The sequence below is a fragment of the Vespula vulgaris genome, chromosome 9, assembly GCF_905475345.1.
Source record: "Vespula vulgaris chromosome 9, iyVesVulg1.1, whole genome shotgun sequence".
NCBI classification, from domain to species: Eukaryota; Metazoa; Arthropoda; class Insecta; order Hymenoptera; family Vespidae; genus Vespula; species Vespula vulgaris.
The window spans coordinates 4,994,069-5,006,542 of NC_066594.1; the positions used below are offsets into that span (position 1 = coordinate 4,994,069).

Sequence of the window (12,474 nt, forward strand, 5' to 3'; positions counted from 1 at the left end):
TCGAGAGACGAGACCGAAAATGGTTGGGGAAAAAGAAGCAAATAACGAGGATCGATCTTTCGGGAAATGACTCGTGGAGAGACAGAATCCTCACGGCAGCGATCGCAAATGGAACATGTCTGATTTACGCATGGGATTCTACATGCGAGCGGCATCTCTGACGAGAAAAGAGAGGAGAATGCAAAGGAGTGAGTAGAAAGAAGAAGATGAAAAGAAGAGGAGAACGGGACGTTCTCAAGTCTGCCCTGCCTTCCTGCTGAATATCATTTTTTCCGCTCGAGGAAATTTTCACTTTTTCGTCCTCGACTCCCGTAGCCGCCACTAGAGCATTTTTCAAGAGGATAAATGCGATACGAAAGGAGGAAGATTCTCTTCTCTTTCTCTCTCTTTCTCTCTCTCCTCTTCCGTTTCTGCGTGACTATATGTTCAACACCAGACATACCGCCTCTCTCGTCCTATCGTTTGTCAAATCCAACGCGAGGTCTCGTCCATGTCCTTTCACGCGTTCTCTCCCTTCTTTTTCTTTGCGTTCTTTTTCTTTTCCTTCGAGTGACAGGGAAATCATTGTGGATTGAGAAGCTTAAGCGACGATTTTCGTCTTCGTGACAACGAGAGCGAAGGAGAGAGAGATATAGAAAGAGGGAGAGAGAGAGAAGGAAAGAGAGAGTGACAACTTGTCGATGGGTGACGGAGTATACCAGTGCCTGTCCCTCGAGAAATCGTATCGAGCAAGCGACATGCTCGATCTCAGAATTTTTCAGTTACGAGAAACGGGATGTCTTCGTTTATTTTTTTTCGGAAAAATGACACGTTGATATCTTTTTCAATATATATTCTTATATTCGATATAAATGCGACAATAATTTTATTATTTTCTTCTTCCTGGCAAATTTTATTCTCTTTAAATAGTTCGATATTTTAGACGATAAATTACTTAAAGAAAATGTGCATTCTTCGATTCGGTCCGAGTTTGAAACTCGATTTGGATAGAGAAAACGTCGGATGCATTTGAAAAATTTATTAAAAAAGATTCTCCTTGACGATTCATCGTTATTACATACTCGTGGACACTCGGACGGGCTTACATTCTTACGGGCGAAGAGGTCGAACCGATGCATCGATACGAATAGCGACGCGAGCGCACTCAAAGCGAAGGTACGCATACACTTACACGTTTAAGCTCGTGTATCCGAGGAACGTTCGGCAAAGCCGCAAAACGAATACACCGCTCACATGCGGATGCGATACGCGAATCGCATTATTGCAGGAGGGGCATAAAACATGCGGATAAACATATTTAAAGTCGTGGATGGGGAAAAAAGGCCGGCCGTGGTCCATCGATTTGCCAAGGCATACCAAGTTGGAGTGAGCGAGCGAACGAGCGAGTAACCGGTCGCCTTCTCTTGCCCATCGTCGATACGACGATTCTTATAAGCTCGTGTGCCTCTCCACATTCGACGCTGCATATTCGCCGATGTCGACGAAATATTTTTCATTACGAACACCGTGTTCCACCTTTTTTATTCGATTTCTCTCCGAACGAAGAGAAGATTACAGATTCACCGAATAAGGGAATTTAATACGAAAGCAATGTAACCGTCCCGCTCTCGGAGAATCGACGTTTTAATCGACCCTTTCACACGTTTGACCGCATACATATGTACGTACGGATGTATATAAATATAAATAGATATCAAAGTACATATCCACGTAGTAATCTTGATTTCTCGAAAATAGAATTTAATCGACTCGCGTGTTTTACTATTTTCATCAGTTTATATTTTTCTTTAACGATACGGAGATTCTTTTAACGGACAAGATATTTCTGTAAGAAGGAAGTAGTTTGTATCCGGTCGGGAGAATGTACGCGGGCATAAGACCGTCCATATTTATTCGGCGCACTTCGATTTTATCGCGAAACTCGAGAATCACGTTCCGCCACGAAACTCCTGGCCCATCTCCGGCTGCAAGGAACTGGCAAGAACACCCCGGGTACCGAAAACTTATTTTACATGTTACTTGAATCCGCCTACATAGGTACGCTATATAAAAAGGGTGGGAGGGAGAGAGGAGGAAAGAAAGGGGGAGAGAGGACGAGAGAGAGGAAGAGAGTATGTGCGGAACTTGGGTTGTCCAAGTGCACGCTGCGGTTCCAAGATAGCGAGAGGTCTAAGCTGAGGTCACGAGACGAGCGCATTACCCTAAGCGTAAGCGCATAATAAAGTCGCCAAACTAACGGCCGAAAGATTCTGCGACGCGCCGAGCGTAGGTCCGCCAGCAAATTACACGTAACCCCTTTTCCGAGACAATTCTCGCAAGGGATTACGATAAAGTCTTTCTCTCTCATTCTCCCGCAAATGTTTCCAATTCTCGGAATTTGCGAATTCCGACGATTTTTCGATACCGCTGATAAGTATCGATCTTTCTCAAAATTTATGAATGTTATTTTGAAGTAGAAAACATTTTTTTATTAAAATGGAAGAGAAGCTATCAACAAACAAGCGATCCACTTTGTTTAAACATTAGATATGTGGAAAGAGAATCGCTTTAAGCTACGAGACATAGTAATAAATCGTTCGTTTTTACACTACGAGAAGGGAAAAGATATTTGATCCTGTTTCGCACAACGTTTGAGAAAGACATAATGCCAGAGGCCGTTTTCTCGGAGCACTTCGCGCAATACGAACGCATCCGATAAACATTTCCGGACACGCTTGGGGCGATCAACTTCGATTTTCGTGTGGACGTTGGTCGAACGAGGAAGAGTAGAGAGAGAAGTGTATTTACCCACCCTTCCAGTACAATCTCGCGACCCCTTCCATTTCTCCGTTTCACAGGCTCGGGATTTAGTGCTTTTCGCGCATCCCTTGGGCGATACGTTGGATAAACGGCAACGTGTTGCTTGTCCTCCAACGAGAGGAGGGTTTTGTTCCCTCTTTTTCTCCTCTCTATCTCTCCGAATATATTGTATTTTCAGGAAAAATCACTGCATTCGCCGTCATCGATCTCTGTTACTCTAACCCGAATCAGACATCGAAGCGTTTAATTACGCTTCTCTCTGCAATTTCTCTTACGATTCTCTTCGCATACAATGCTAAACTTTACCGCGAAACTCTATGTAATTTGGTATTGTTATTGCTGAGCGAACATCTGCCGCGATAAAAATAATTGCAATCGTGGAAAAGCTCCTGAGAAAGTATTGTTCTTCTTCCACTTCCATACCTTTTCGTTCTCTTTTCTTCCTCCTCCTTGAGCAGTCGTCCCGTTCTCGAACGAAGTACGTTATCGGAAATCGGGAAAACTTTAAAGCCAGCTGGCGACTACTACTTACCTGAAACAAAAAAGAAAGAAGGAATATGAACAGGTGATTCTCCGGACTCGATCTATCACGGTTAGAAAGATTAACGCTTCGATATCGTTAGATGCGGGAGACGGAAATTACGATCCATCGTCTTGCGAGTGAAATAGAGAAAAATAGAGAAGGATAGATAGATGGATAGATAGATAAGTAGATAAAGAGAGAGAGAGAGAGAAGCCTTGAGAAAGTTCTTCTTCTCGCTTTACAGTTCGTTCCATGATTTTACACGGTTACGTCGTTGTACTAGAGCACGTCGAGCAAGTTACTCGCATTTTTCAGTACACCGTTGCCTCTACACGTGATAAGAGGAAACTGGAATATTTGTCACGGAAAGGCAAGGGCGCACGCAATATATGTAGTATATCTGATTGGTAATTTGACTAATTTGTTTGCACGATTGTTACGCGTGGGTGACCGATTAATCGAAAGCGTACTCGTTAACCGTCTCGTTGCCGATCGATGCGATCGTAAAAAGTATGGAAAAATGTCGAAATTTCGATTGGAAGAGGATGTGATTCGTAAAAGGATGAAAAGGAGGAGGTGGAGAAGGAGAAGAAAGAGAAAAATGGAAAGGAGCCGAGGCCGGTTAAGTGTAATAAATTGAGACGAACTCGAGCGAATGCGTTTGGACTCGCTTACACGCTCTTTCTTCCCTAGAAAGTTGAAGAGGAGAGGAAGAAAGAGGAGGAGGTGTACACGCGCGCGCGCGCGCGCGTATGTTCACGTTCGCTTTTAGATGTGTACCTATGCGTTTTACGTGGAGGAGAGAAGGTGGCAGAGGCGCGACGTGTGAGGTTTTTCACGCGGTTCACCTGGACGACTCCGCTCCGAGGTTTAAGTGGGTGTCCGGGAGATAAGCGGCCACGACTGGCATAACAGCTCGATAAACTCTCGTGTTTATTGGATCGCCTTGCTTCTCTCTCTTTTTCTCTCTCTCTTTCTCTCTCTCTTTCTCTCTCTCTCTCTCTCTCTCTCTCTCTCTCTCTCTTCCACCTTCTTTCGTCGCTTTTAACTCGATGCCTCTCTCTCTCTCTCTCTCTCTCATTCTCTCTCTTTCTCACGATTTCGTCGCGCGAGTCTTTCACTTTCCTCGCTCGTGTCCTCCGGGTAAAACACTATCTTTCTACCCCTCGACCCTTTACCTCGGTTGTTAACTTCGAATTAGTGGTCTCATGGACCAAAGAAATTCTCTTGAATTCTCTTTGAATAGAACCAGGAGAGAATAAAAGATTAATCGATAAAAGATAATTCCTGTCAAAAACAAAGACGATTTGTCGATGATCTCTTTAAAGAAATTCAATATTTCTTGCGGTAGTAGCTTTGTAGTGTAGTTTGTAGTGGAGTATACTTCTTTTATCGACGATGTTTAAAAGGAAAGTTTCGATGGAAAGGATAAAGAGGTTGAGGATAAAAATAGTAAAAGTCACGACAATGAAACGCAATGCGAAAGAAAGAACGCAAGCCTACTCTATCTCCTCTCCTCCTCTCTTTATTTCTTTCCTTTACGAGACTCGCATAGTAGAACTTTGATTGGATTTGCCACGGAGTGGCCACACAACGCCCACTTGTAACGCCGTATTAGCATTCACGGCCGGTCACCGAGAGTAGCAGCGCCTATAGGTAACTATCGTAAATCGTTGGTAACAGTACTCCCCTCTCTCTCTTTCTCTCTCTCTTTCTCAAAGCGGCGCGACGCTCGGTTCACTTATATACCTACATACATACATACGCGATTCGATTTCGAATACCGATCGTCTGAGCTCGAGAAAGAAGAAGAAGAGTTCCTTCTTTCGCTCCGCACGACGAATTTCAATTATCGTGACTTTCCCGTTAAGCGGATTCCGTCGTTTTGCTCGCAACGTCGACGACGACGACGACGACGACGACGACGACTACAAGGATGATGAGAGAACGGAGTACGTTATTACTCGACGTGTAATATGTATGCTGCGATCTTTATGCGTTTCGTGGTTTTCGCATTTTTTTCTTTCAGCATACTCTGTGCACCGTTATATATTATAAGACGATCTTGGATGTAATCGATGCATAACGAGTTTTTAATCTTAACGCAATGACGTTTATAGAAGTCGATCGATGACCCTTCAAATTCGTTTAATCTATTCTTGTTCCATCATCTCGCTTTATTTCAAAATCTCATCAGATTTTTAGGATATTACAGTTATTAAAAAATCCTTTTTTTAGCAATTTGAACTCACGAAATCTGACTTCACGTATATTTTAATCCATTTCCTTATTCGAATTTAGTAGAATATATTTACATAAATAATCATTGGATTTCTTTTTTAGAGAAAACGGGTTTTCTCTACGTAGATATATCGACTATCTTATCTCGTCTCATTCGTCTCTCATCTCTGCTCGTACTCAGGACTGCATATTCATGGCAAAAAGAGGTGTTGCGAGATCAGATTATCAGGACCATTGTTTATATTTTATAGACGTGGCTGTATAGGACGGATAAAGAACAAGAAAGAGTGAGTGAGTGAATGAGGAAGGGAGAAAGAGAGAGAGAGAGAGAGAGAGAGAGAGAGAGAGAGATCTTAAATTGTCGCGATATACGCGAAGCGTCAAGATGCCGCGTGTCGCGCGTAAATGCGAATGACTTTTGCTCCTGCCTTCGTCGTCGTCCAACGCAAGTACCAGCAGAATATACAACGATGTCTTTATACCGAACCCTCTAAAGTCTTCCAGCCCTCTTTCTCCATGTGATTTACGAGCAGCCACGGCATGTCAATACTTTACAAAGCCTTCGTCGGCGACGCATCTTGACTATTTTACGATAGTTTGTCGATACGAGGACAAAACTCCCAAAGAGTTTGCGGTCTTATAACTCTTGCTCGATTGCATTACCTTTCCGTAGGCGATAATCCCTTCTTTGGGATATTCGGTTAACGTAAAAAGTCGACAAAAGTAAAGGTTTAAATGAGTCATCAAAAGCTATAAAAAGTAATCTCTTTGAAAGAAGATTACCTATCGAAGCACTTTCGTATTTGAGATTCTCCAGATTCTTCCACTGTTCAATCCTAGTGCTACGCGTAGATAGTGCGAAATCTTCCGTAGGTCGAGAAAAAGCATTTCCAGTCGAAATTCAGTCGTAAAAAAATACTCCCCGGCTTTCTATCTGTTGGAAGGAGAAGTATGAGGAGAAAGAGGAGAAGGAAGTGGAGACGAAGAGAAAAAAGGATTCGAAGAAAGAGAGGAAGACCTCGTATATCCTTATCGTCACTCTCGTCACGCTCGACTCCTCGTCGTTGTTGTCGATTCTTCTTTCCTCTTCTAACTCGTTTAACATCAACCATCGCACCTCGACCACTATCTTTACTTCTCGCCTTGGAATGCGAGTTGGCCGTGAACGAACGAGGCCTTAACCCTTTCAACGTTAAAGCGTTTGATAAAAGTGTTTCTTTTCAGACACCTTTGGTAAAATTGAATAATTTCGATTCCATCAAAGATCTCTTCGTTCGATCTTCGTAACTTGCTCGTTTCCAAAAAACGATTCGTTGAAAGCGTCAAGCTAGTCTTATCTAAACTTCTCTTCGTGGGACGAGAAGTGTCGGCAAGAACCCGTCGAGATTTTCGAAGGAAAGCAAGAATTCTACTTTCTAGCGATTAATATGCGGCCTATGAACTAAGATCAAGTCGCAATCGAGACACGACCGGAGCCGATCATTTGATCGAACTTGTAGCTATAGAACCATAGCTGTCGAGCTCGCTGTATTGCTATAATGGCCGCGGATAATTGCTTACAAGTCGCGCTTATGCTCAACTACTCATTGATCGGCTCTATACGTTCTTGAGCCCGTTGGAAGTCGTACGCTGAACCACGCGACCGAACAAGATCGAGTTTCTTTACCCTGTTATGTACCTTTCGTAAGATCGTTTTCTCCGTCTCGAATCCTTTACAGTCGCCAACGCAATTAGTACCTACTCTCTTGGACGATTGCCCGAGTGCAACGAATCGTGCGTAGGATTGAAAGTTAGTACCGAGGCTCGTGCTATTCTCGCGAAGGAAGTTGACGCCATGATTGTGACGATTTCGGTAATCGAGTTATCGAGTTATCTCGAGTTGATCTCGGTGAAAACGGTATTCTTTTCGTTCTTAACTAGAATTAGAGAAGCGTAAACGAATCAGTCGTTTGCGGTTCGTCCAATGAGAAATTTTTATTTCCGGCCGTCGTCGTATCGACTAGTTCCCACCGAAGTTTCAAGAAGGATCGAGAGGAAGAGTAGCGGAGTTGTGCAACTGGATCCTCGCCGCACGGTTACGCTCGCAGATTTCTCGGATAATCGCGACTCGATCCGGAAGCATGGTTAACGGAACGCCTGACATTCTCTCTCTCCCTCAGTGTTCTGTTATCTACCGTTCGAGTTTCTGCTTTCTTTCTCTTTCTCTCTTTCGTCTATCTCGTTCATCCATGTTTCTTTCTTTTTCTTGCTAGGTATACGTCTCGCATTCCAATCAATAAGAAAAACACGGCAAGCAGACCGCAAAACGGTAGCTCATTCACACGGTCTCTTCCTTCTCTTCTCTCGTCGGCTCGTGGCTCGCGGAAAGGCATCTATGTATGTATACGTTCGTGTGTATATATGCACAGCTGTTACAAATACGAAGAAAGCAACAACGTCGACAGCTTCACCGACTTTATACCCTTTTACCGTGTACAATAAACTTGCAACTCGCGTCGGGATAATACCTTTCTACTGGAAGTGAAACAACACTCGGCGCGGCACACCAAGGAAAGAGGAGTCTGGAATTGCGGCTCTTGATGGATCCCGGGAATTGCCTCGGCAAGCGAGCCGGACGCAAGAAGACCAAACGAATACGTCGGGAAAGCTGAGAAAGGACGGAAGGCGAAAAACAAAGAGAAAGAGAAAGACTCCTTACGGTCACCGAATCGTCTCAACACGAAACGCAAACTTTTCGGCAATATGAATTCGAATTAAATATACCATACGACGGAACCATGTGGACGATCCTACGTTTTTTTCTTTTACTCTCGACTCCAATTCGTATTTTAATCGACGTGACATCGCCCACGGTAATGTTCGTTATTATCGGAATATTTCAAATTTTCGATCGAAACAATCACGAGATGAAATTCGCTTAGAGTTTAATTTCCCCTCAAAAAGCTTTACGTTCCAGTATTCATTTATTTTCTGATCTTTACATAGCAAACAAAACGAATTCAAATCGTGGGAGAATCGTTTAAATGAAAATTTCTTTCATCAAATACAATTGATTTAACGAATGTGATGTATGTCTCGCTAAAATAATAAACTAACATTGTTAATTAAAAAACGATGCTTGCTTGTAGGATAAAAACATGTTAAAATATATATTTATTGAAGGTAAAGAGAGGGAGAGAGAGAGAGAGAGAGAAAGAGAAAGAGTTACAACAAAAACAAAGTTAAATATAGAAGATCGTTCTCGATTTGATAATATTTGCGTTTGGGCTCACATTCGAGGAGAGTATCGACGTTGTTAATGCGTTCCAGGATCGAACAAAGGGGGATACGTTCGACGTAACGAGGTTTTGGGTGGGTCCGTAATTTTCGGACAGATTTCACTGGCGCGATAGTAATTACTTCCGGTTAGTAAGAACTCGGCCTTGAACCTGAGACGCAGCCCTCCACCTCGGGACTTTAATTAAGAAACTATCTCGCCCGTAAGCTCGGCATCAGAGAAAAAGAGAAGAAGACTGAAGAAAGAGGGTGGGAGGGAGGTAGATATACCAGAATTTTTACAAGGGTCGTACGAGATGACTGACGATGATCGATGAGGGCCCCTGAACTGTGAAAATTTTTACGCGTTGCTAACCACGCTAACGCGCGCTGCCACGTCTTTTGATTTTCTTACCGATTCGAGAGGGACAACGATCTTCGGATGAGCGTTAAATAGCCCGTCACGCGTACGGCCGATCCTCATTTTTCATAATTAAACGAGAGCTGTTCGAGAATTCGCGAGGGATAATAAGAAGTCGTATTCTCGAACGAAATCTCGATAGCATCATCGCGGGATGGATGAATTTCCGAAGAAAGTTCGTTCGGTCGTAAGACTTGCACGAAGTTTTATAATGTATTAGCTACGCGGAGACAACTCTGCACTCGCAGCAATCTACTTATCCGATTTTTCTACGAATATTTGACATGGTTCCGCACAAACTTGAAGGAACGATTCGAGCAAACGACAAAGCTGGACTTTCCATTTTCACCTTCGTGTCTCGCCCCTCGTGATATCATTTCTTGCCGTTCGTTTTAACATTTTTTAAATGAAACTAATTTGATCTACGTTAATCAATCGAAATTAGATACACCGTTCTTTCGCTGCCGACCGTGGAAATGTATTACATCTTCGGGAAATTTTTCTTCGTTCGGTGCTAAGGTGTTCGAGGAGAGATCGCCTTTATCGCTCTCGATATCTCCGAAACGAAGGTTAAGAGGCGAGATCGCTTTCCTTTCGACCGACGAAGACTCCCAGGTGCGAGGTTGATATGATTTATCGTTTTAGGAGGCTTTCGTTGCAACCGGTCGCCCTTGGACCGCGCTCGTTTTTCGACCAACATCGTAGAGAATCATCGTCGATGTGTCTCATATACACGTAGACTGTCTATTATACGAACACGAATATATATATATATATATATATATATATATATATATATATATATTATTCCGATTGTAGCGTATCATTAGGCTTTCGCCTTTGTTAATCATGGCCAATGCATTTTTTCCGACGGTTGGAACTCCCGCACGATCGATCGGCTGCCTGTTTTGAATTCGAAGAATCGCTTAATCTTTCTCGCCAACAATACGCGCGATTCAGAAAAGTCGTGCCGCAAAAGGAACGGGTTAAAAAGAAGAAAAAAATCAAGAAGGAAAAAGAATCTGAGAGCCGAGTGAGAAAGAATGACTTCGGAGCCAGGCTCGAATTTATTTTGTTGTTGCGAGTAGGTAGTAGAGAAAAAAATATATAATCGCTTTATTTTTAACAATATGAATCACGAAGCAAAGTTCGACAAGTTGTCGAGAATGTACGGCATACAAATGACGAATTTATTTAAATGTAAAACGTAAGATGTATAGTCTGTCAGTATTAAAAAAAAGAAAGATAAAGAAATAAATAATAAAAATCGTTTCATTTTTGATTCGCGAGAAAACTAAAATTTATTTTTAATAATTATTCATGACGGAATCGAAGGATAGGACGATGGTTGGATTTTGGAAGCGAGCGGAGCTCACGTTTTCAATGATAATTCGAAGGATCCACGAATCCTGTGGCAGTTGCCGTACGATTATTGCGCCACGCTGGCACCGCATAATATTATGTCATTGTGGTTTCATCGTCCGGGCTCCGTAAAATCCCTTTAGGGTCTCGACCGCGTCCGGGCTGCGGCTATCCTCTTCAACAGCGTGCCTCGCATTCTGAGCGTGGTTCGAGAAGAGAAGACGAAAGGAAGAACTCCTTAATAACACGTTGTTCCCTAACCTCTGTACTCCGAAGAAGCAGGAGAAAAGAAAGAGAAAGAGAGAGAGAGAGAGAGAGATCGATCTCGTAGAGCTCGACTTTCTACCGGACAGAGACTATTCTCTTCCGATCGGATCGTGACTCGATCGTTTTTTAATTCGACAAGGCCGTCCTTCAAAAAAGTCGTGTCAAATTCGACGCGACTTCTCAATGGAATATATTTCTATCTAGATATATAGATACTACGTCTACGTGTCGTCCACGTATACAAACGTATCTTCGTGGTTCGTATATGCTAATTACTCGGCGAGAACGAGCACGTAATCGTCTTTCGTTTCCTCTTTCCTTGCCACAGAGAGAACGAAAAACAGGATAGAGAGAAGTGGGGGGTGAAAAAGTGAAAGAGCCAACGCCAATATGGACGAGCTCTCGGTCCACCCGTTCGATGCTCGGACATTGCTTGCAATTAGTTTTTGACAGTTTGATCTGTTTGGAGCGTATTTCCACGAGGCAGGCAATCAGCCCTCGAGCTAGACGTCTCCTTGCTCTTCGCTCAAGGACCGTAGCCGGCGCAACCACCCGTCGTAAGTACACCGACTACGCTCCGTTTAAGGAAGATTCTTAATAACGAGCTGCCTCCACCCGACGCGTCCATGCCTCGAGCGATCGTTCGATCGACGCCGCGCTAACTCCTCAACGAGTCCGAAACGCCAACAGACCGAGATTATCCTTCTCCGTCCTTGAACTTGTCGACACCTACGAAGCAAAGAGAGTTAGGAACATTCCCGCGATATCGACCTACCCCCGAGATCGATGACTTCAGATTTTCTTTCTCGAAGTCCTTTTCTTTTCTCGTCAAACCTCTTTATCCTCTTCGATGACGGTAATGGCCAAGATCGTGAAAGTTCGTGGGAAGCAGGAAAGTTTTAAAAGTTGTCGAGATCTTAAAGTTGAAAACTACAAGGGACGAAGAGCGAATGGGAAGTTTGCGAAGTGTGCTAGAAACGTTATTGCCGCGAACTGAAATCCGCAAAAGCCACTGCCACGGTCGCGCTTACCTTACCGAAGAAAATACAGATTTTCTAGGGTCCCGGTATACCGACTTCCGGGCTAGATCTTGGCCGAAGTCTCCAAGAGTTCGCAAAACTAGTCGGAGAAGTAGCCGGAGAAGTAACTGGACCATCGTAAATTATTCTAATGAGATTCTAACGACTGTAGTGATATAAGAAAAAATTGGCGAGCGTCTACGTGGCTCTCGAACAAAGCCACATTTTTCCGAGTTTATCCGTTCCGGATCGAAAGTAAACGCGATCCGATATGGAGAATCGATTGAGACCATCGACGATATCGGTGTATCTAAAATACGGTAAACGATTCTTTAAAAGAATGAAAAGAACGTACGTTCGGACGTCGAACCGGTCTTAACGGACGCGAGGAAGCTTGCACGCACCCACGATCTTCTGCGGAATCGCGTGAGATCACTCTGTTTCTCTCTCTCTCTCTCTCTCTCTCTCTCTCTCTCTCTCTCTCTCTCCCTCTCTTTTTCTTGCTCTCGTGAAACCCTTTCGTTTCGTGCGAACTACTAGAATTTTCGCACCTTTGGAATTGCCGCGGCGAGGGAAAAAGAAAGGCC

The 12,474-nt window shown here is 43.5% G+C and overlaps 1 long non-coding RNA gene across 2 annotated transcripts in view; it reads right to left on the bottom strand.

Moving 5' to 3' along the window:
- LOC127066381 (uncharacterized) overlaps positions 1 to 12,474 on the bottom strand; it is a 576,444-nt gene that overhangs the window by 84,043 nt on the left and 479,927 nt on the right. Inside the window, exon 3 of one of the 2 annotated variants that reach the window (XR_007782367.1) lies at positions 2,167 to 3,331. The exons of the other annotated variant lie outside the window; for it this stretch is intronic. This is a non-coding gene — a long non-coding RNA (uncharacterized LOC127066381). Of the gene's footprint in view, positions 1 to 2,166; positions 3,332 to 12,474 lie in introns of those variants that run through there. 2 annotated transcript variants of the gene reach the window in all.